Source organism: Helianthus annuus, chromosome 4 (genome assembly GCF_002127325.2).
Source record: "Helianthus annuus cultivar XRQ/B chromosome 4, HanXRQr2.0-SUNRISE, whole genome shotgun sequence".
NCBI classification, from domain to species: Eukaryota; Viridiplantae; Streptophyta; class Magnoliopsida; order Asterales; family Asteraceae; genus Helianthus; species Helianthus annuus.
Window position 1 is genome coordinate 120,536,849 of NC_035436.2, and position 7,400 is coordinate 120,544,248.

Below are 7,400 nucleotides of genomic sequence, written 5' to 3' on the forward strand. Positions count from 1 at the left end.
GACTTTCCTCAGGTGTCTCGCAAGGATTTACCTGGTCTACCGCCGCATCATCAGGACGAATTTCAAATCGAGCTCGCTCCAGGAGCAGCACCCATAGCTCGAGCACCGTATCGCTTAGCTCCACCAGAATCGAAAGAACTATCGACGCAGCTACCAGGAATCTTGGATAGGGGATTTATTCGTCCAAGCTCTTCGCCTTGGGGGGCTCCAGTGTTATTTGTGAAGAAGAAAGACGGTACGTTCAGGATGTGCATCGACTACCGCGAACTCAATAAGGTGACGGTGAAGAACCGTTATCCTCTTCCGCGCATAGATGACCTATTCGACCAGTTGCAAGGGTCGTGTTATTATTCCAAGATTGATTTAAGGTCAGGGTATCATCAGCTGAGAGTCCGGGATGAGGACGTCTCCAAAACCGCTTTCAGAACTCGCTACGGTCATTACGAGTTTCTTGTCATGCCATTCGGGCTTACGAACGCGCCTGCAGTCTTCATGGATCTTATGAACAGGGTGTGCAAACCTTATCTTGACAAGTTCGTTATTGTTTTCATCGACGACATTCTAATCTACTCCAAGAGTCAGGAGGAGCACGAGCAGCACTTACGTCTTATCTTGGAACTTCTTCGAAAAGAGCAACTGTACGCAAAGTTTTCAAAATGCGACTTCTGGCTTCGTGAAGTCCACTTCTTAGGCCATGTGGTGAACAAGGATGGGATTCATGTCGATCCATCCAAGGTTGATTCGATCAGAAACTGGCCAGCACCACGTACACCGACAGAAATACGCCAATTCTTGGGTTTGGCGGGTTACTACAGGCGATTTATTAAAGACTTCTCAAAGATCGCGCAACCACTTACTATGCTAACACAGAAAGGTGTCGTTTACAGATGGGGTAATACGCAAGAGACCGCTTTTCAGTACTTAAAAGATAGGCTTTGCAGCGCACCTATTCTCTCATTGCCAGAGGGCACGGATGACTTCGTGGTTTATTGTGACGCATCGATACAGGGGCTTGGTTGTGTATTGATGCAGCGGGATAAAGTTATTGCCTACGCTTCGCGGCAACTCAAGGTTCATGAACGGAACTACACGACGCACGATTTAGAGCTGGGAGCTGTTGTTTTCGCGCTTAAGATATGGCGACACTACCTGTACGGTACCAGGTGCACGATTTACACCGATCACAGGAGTCTCGAGCATATCCTTAAGCAAAAGGACTTGAATATGCGTCAACGAAGATGGGTCGAACTTCTAAACGACTATGAATGCGCCATCAAGTATCATCCAGGGAAGGCCAATGTTGTGGCTGATGACCTCAGTCGGAAAGACACTTTACCTAAGCGCGTGCGAGCGCTACAGCTTACCATTCAGTCCAGTCTTCCTGCACAGATACGAGCTGCTCAGATAGAAGCACTAAAACCCGAAAACGTCAAGGCTGAAGCCTTGCGCGGTTCAAGGCAACAAATGGAACAAAAGGAAGACGGCGCCTACTATGTAACGGGGCGTATTTGGGTCCCACTTTATGGCGGCTTACGCGAACTTGTGATGGATGAAGCGCACAAGTTTCGCTACTCGGTACATCCAGGGTCGGATAAGATGTACCACGATATCAGAACAACTTATTGGTGGCCAAACATGAAAGCTCTTATCGCAACTTACGTCGGCAAGTGCTTAACTTGTGCAAGGGTTAAAATCGAGTACCAGAAACCATCAGGCCTGCTTCAGCAGCCTAAGATACCGCAATGGAAATGGGAAGAAATTTCCATGGATTTTGTTACGGGCTTACCTAGATCCCAGCATGGGAATGACACTATTTGGGTGATCGTTGATCGGCTCACAAAGTCTGCTCACTTCTTGGCTATCAAAGAAACGGATAAGTTTTCTACCCTAGCAGACATCTACATGAAAGAAGTTGTTTCGAGGCACGGAGTGCCCACTTCTATCATTTCGGATCGCGATGCACGATTCACGTCAGAGCTTTGGCAAGCGATGCACAAATCTTTCGGCTCACGATTAGACATGAGCACAGCATATCATCCTCAGACGGATGGGCAGTCTGAGCGAACTATCCAAACCCTTGAAGACATGCTTCGGGCATGTGTTATTGATTTCGGCAACGGCTGGGAAAAGCATCTCCCTTTGGTGGAGTTCTCGTACAATAACAGTTACCATACCAGCATTCAAGCCGCTCCATTTGAGGCATTGTACGGACGTAAATGCCGGTCACCTCTCTGTTGGGCAGAGGTGGGGGATAGTCAAATTACGGGTCCAGAGATTGTAGTGGACGCCACAGAAAAGATTGCACAGATACGACAACGCATGGCGGCAGCACGCGACCGTCAGAAAGCCTACGCGGACAAGCGTAGAAAACCATTGGAATTTGAGGTCGGGGACCGGGTTTTATTGAAAGTTTCACCCTGGAAGGGTGTGGTACGTTTTGGCAAACGGGGCAAACTAAATCCGCGGTACGTCGGACCATTCGAAATTACAGAAAAGATTGGCAAGGTAGCCTACAAGTTGAACCTACCAGCTGAACTCGGAGCAGTTCACAATGTCTTTCACATATCGAACTTAAAGAAGTGCCTATCAGATGAAAACCTCATCATTCCTTTTAAGGAACTCACTATCGACGAGCGGTTGCAGTTCGTCGAGGAACCAGTTGAAATCACGGACCGGGATGTTAAGGTCCTCAAACACAAGAGAATCCCTCTTGTTCGAGTTCGTTGGAACTCCCAGCGTGGTCCAGAGTATACCTGGGAACGCGAAGACCAGATAAAAGAAAAGTATCCCCAGTTATTCGAAACCAATGCATCCACTCCTGAGGCTGAAGCTACTACTACTGAATTTCGGGACGAAATTCCAAATCAACGGGGGGATGATGTGACACCCCAGGAAAACCAGTGAACAATGTAACTTACCTAGCTTCCTCAGTGAGTGCGTACCAAATTTCGGGACGAAATTTCTTTCAAGTTGGGGATAATGTGACAACTCGAGTTTCTGACTTTCACTTTCGCATTAAATGCGCGTTGACTTTGACTGTTTAGTTGTTTGGATTGTGAACTTGTAATTGTACACGTTGTGTTTTAATGAAGCGTACTGTCATTTTGCGTATATGTGATTACTTGCTGAAATGGAAAATAATATTATAACTATTATGAAGAACACTTAGTCTAGATCACTCGAAAATGGCACACAGTTCGAAAGACTCGAAGGACCACGAAAGATGACTTTCAATCCGAAGGATCAACCTTCGAATTAAAGGTTCCCGAAACATATCATTCGGCCAAAGACTTCATCCTTCGAACACGAAACATATCTTTCGACATGTTTCGGCCCAGCCATTCTGATGGGCTTGGCCCATTCCTGTAATATGTTTATATACGTGAATGCATGTAAACAGACGGTTATTTTCTGAAAAACCCTAGTTCCCTTGCGTGTGTGTGTGACGGCATAGCAAACCTATCCTCTGTTCGAAGGATTTCCATTCCGTAATCCAGATTTCCGGACGTGATTAAATTCTTGTGAGTGCATAACCTAGCATACCGAGCAAACCAAGGTGAGTTCACACAGCCAAGGCATGGGTTCCCAGGGTGGGAATGGGTTGGATGATTACTTGTGCATACTTTGATATTATAACGAACGATTAAACTGTTGATACTTACAAACTGCCTTCGCACACACCCTGGTCGGTAAAGACTATGGTCGCGAACGAACTACTCAACTGCCTTCGCACACACCCTGGTCGGTAAAGACTATGGTCGCGAACGAACTGATTAACCGCCTTCGCACACACCCTGGTCGGTAAAGACTATGGTCGCGAACTATTCGAACATAATCTTCGCACACCTGCCTGGGAGGCCGCTATGGAACTAATCATATGGAACGTAACGATTAAACCATTACTCACACAATACGATATTGAACTTTAAACTGTGAACTCGCTCAACTAGTTTGTTGATTATCTGCTGCATGCCTTGCAGGACCTTAGGTACTTATGGAGCTTGCACTGGAGGAGCGGGACGTTGTGGGCAGTGGATTATGAACGCTATGTTTAAACATTTCGAATAATTGAACTTATGGTTTACTTGGGTTATTCACTTATGCTTCCGCTACTGATACTATGTTTGTTTTGAAACATCAATTGTATTGAATGAGGTTTTACGAACTACTTTATTTATGTTATGCTATGTTCAATATGATTGATGGCTTGATCCTGGTCATGTCACGCCTCCAAGCGGTGGTACTCCGCGTGTGGGATTTTGGGGGTGTGACAGATCCATCCTTCTTCTTGACAAAAAGAACGGGAGTACCCCAAGGAGAAAAGCTAAGACGGATAAAACCTTTGTCAGAAAGCTCCTGAAGCTGCTCAGACAACTCTTGCATCTCAGACGGTGCAAGACGATATGGAGCTCTGTCAATAGGATTTGCACCAGGTACAAGATCAATACGGAACTCGACTTGGCGTGCTGGAGGTAGACCAGGCAACTCTTCAGGAAACAACTCCGGATAATCCCGAACAACAGGAATATCTTGCATAGACTTACCTTGGTCTTTATCTGCTGTAACATGTGCCAAGAAGGCCACATAGTTCTTTCGCAGATACTTCCGAGCTTGAAAACAAGACATAAGCTTGAGGCTACTAGCAGGTTTCTCACCACGAACCTGTAGGATCTCACCTGACGAAAGCGGCACACGAACGATCTTCTCAAAACAAACTACCTCTGCGCGATGCTTAGCTAACCAATCCATACCCACAATAATGTCGAAGCTTCCAAGTTGCATAGGCGTGAGGTCAATAGGAAACAGATGGTCGCTAAGGTTCAACTGGCAGTTGCGAAGAACAGAATCAAGAACAATGGGTTCACCACTCGCAACTTCAACAGTCAAAGGCTTACCTAGTTTCGTTCTAGACACACGAAGCAAGGGCTCAAAAGATAACGACACAAAACTCTTATCGGCCCCTGAATCAAAAAGAACAGACGCAGGTTGATTATTAACAAAGAACATACCGTTCACCACCTCGTTGTCTGCTTGCGCCTCAACAGCATTCATGTTAAAAGCTCGTCCACGAGCCTGAGCTTGAATTGGGTTCGCATTCACCAATCTTGGACACTGGTTATGGTAGTGGGTCAGATCCCCACAGTTGTAACAGGAACCTGGTGGGAAGTGAGGTCGTGCTGCTTGACCTTGTTGCTGAGCAAAAGGCTGAGCAACTTGTTGAGCCGGGTTCTGAACTTCCCGATTCAGATTGGCAGGAATGCGGCATGTAGCAGCAAGATGACCAGGTCTTCCGCAGTTAGTGCATTGACGGCACTGGTGGTGTGGTTGATGATGTCCGTTACTGTCACACCCCCAAAATCCACCTGCGGAGTATCACCGCTTGGGAGCGTGACTGACCAGGATCAAGCCACCAATCATATAGAACATTGTATAAAGTAAAAGTAATTGCAATATAATCCAAACCAAATCCATATGAAAGGTGTTTCCAAAACATAAGTAAGTTATCATTGTTTAGCGGAAGCGTATAATCAAAACCCAACATAATTAAGTACGAAATGTCAATAGTGTTTAATAAGATAATCACGATCCAAGCCCACAACGACCCGCTCCTCCATGTGCAAGCTCCATATACCTAACGACCTGCAAGGCATGTAACAGAGGATCAACAACTAGTTGAGCAAGTTCACAGAAAGTAAATGCGTAATAGTAAGTTCGTTTGTAACAGGTGGCTCTACTGGGCCGTTAGTACGTTCTATTGGTGGGGGCTTCCCATGTTGTATAACCACTAGACTACTCGTAACCATAGGTATCCTTCACAACCGAGGATAGTAATAAGCATAAGTATCCTTCACAACCGAGGATAGTAATAAGTATAAGTATCCTTCACAACCGAGGATAGTAATAAGTATAAGTATCCTTCACATCCGAGGATAGTAATAAGTATAGGTATCCTTCACAACCGAGGATAGTAGTAAGTATAAGTCTACGTAGAGGGTAAGTATGTGTCCTGCACAACCGAGGACAGTGAATGGCATAAGTATGTGTCCTGCACAACCGAGGACAGTAGTATGGTAGTCTAGTAACAGTGCGTACTCTAATCTAGTCAATATCATTCCTTCAATCCCATTCCCAAGCCCTTGGGAATCCCATGCCTTAGTATGGGTGTGAACTCACCTTGGTTTGCTCGGTATGCTAAACTATGTGTTCGCAAGTAATCAGTCGAGTCCTATTGTATGCACGTATAACAAATCAGTTCATGTTCGTAATGATACGCATGTAATCTATGTCACAAGGCGTTTGACAGTTATCATCATGTAACAAATAAACAGCTAATCACATTTATGCAGCTTCAGCTTACAATCAGGGTTGTTCTTAGACGTTTTAACTCAGATATTCATCAACAGTCTTAGTATTGTAATCATGTTACATCGTTGTCCAAGATTACAGAACTAGCATGCATAAGAGAGTTTGCATACGTAACAGTGTTATTACATCAAACAGTGTCATCATGCTAACAGACAATGAAACTCAGGCTAGGTTAACAAAGCATGGGGTTTAGCATATTGAACAACCTTGGATATCACTTATCTACAAAAGTCGGACAACCTTATGCACATAATTTCATAAAATTCGGACAGGGAGTGGGGGTTTGGGCCATGAAACTCGGACAAGGGAAAACATGGCCACAAACTCGGACAAGGGGTCCCCCTTTTAAACTCGGACCATGAGCTCCTCAAACTCGGACATCGGTTAATAAGTAAACTCAGGCTTTCAATCATTCAAGAAACTCAGACATCACTAATCAAGTAAACTCGGACCTGGGGGATCCTTTCACAAGGTCGGACCAAAAGGGAGCCTACCAAACTTGGTCCATGTGGGGGTTTCATAAGGTCAGACAAGTATCAAATTAATAACCTCGGACATATAAACATACATCAAAGAAGTTCGGACACATAAGGGGGGGGGGGGTTAAACTCGGTCCCTTAGTTTATTGTAAAGGTCGGACTCCACATCATCTTATACAAAACTCGGACCAACTCACTTATAATAAACCCAGGCAACATTTTTGTTTGTTAATAAACTCGGGTAGAACTTTTGTTTCATTAACCTCGGACCACTAGCAAAGATCGGACCCCATCTCTTGCTTGTAAAAACTACCCCTTACCCACTTATGAATCTTCGGACATGATATACATAATAAGGTCGGACCAAACATTTAAACTCGGACGTGTTTATCATTCATAATGATCGGACTTACATCCTCATAAACTCAGACTAACAACAATCAAAATCATACGACCAATCAACTTTATTACGATCGTAACAGTTACATCTTTCACGTTTCCAAGATCAAAAACCCTAACTTCATTTCATACAGACGGCATAAACAAAAACCAACC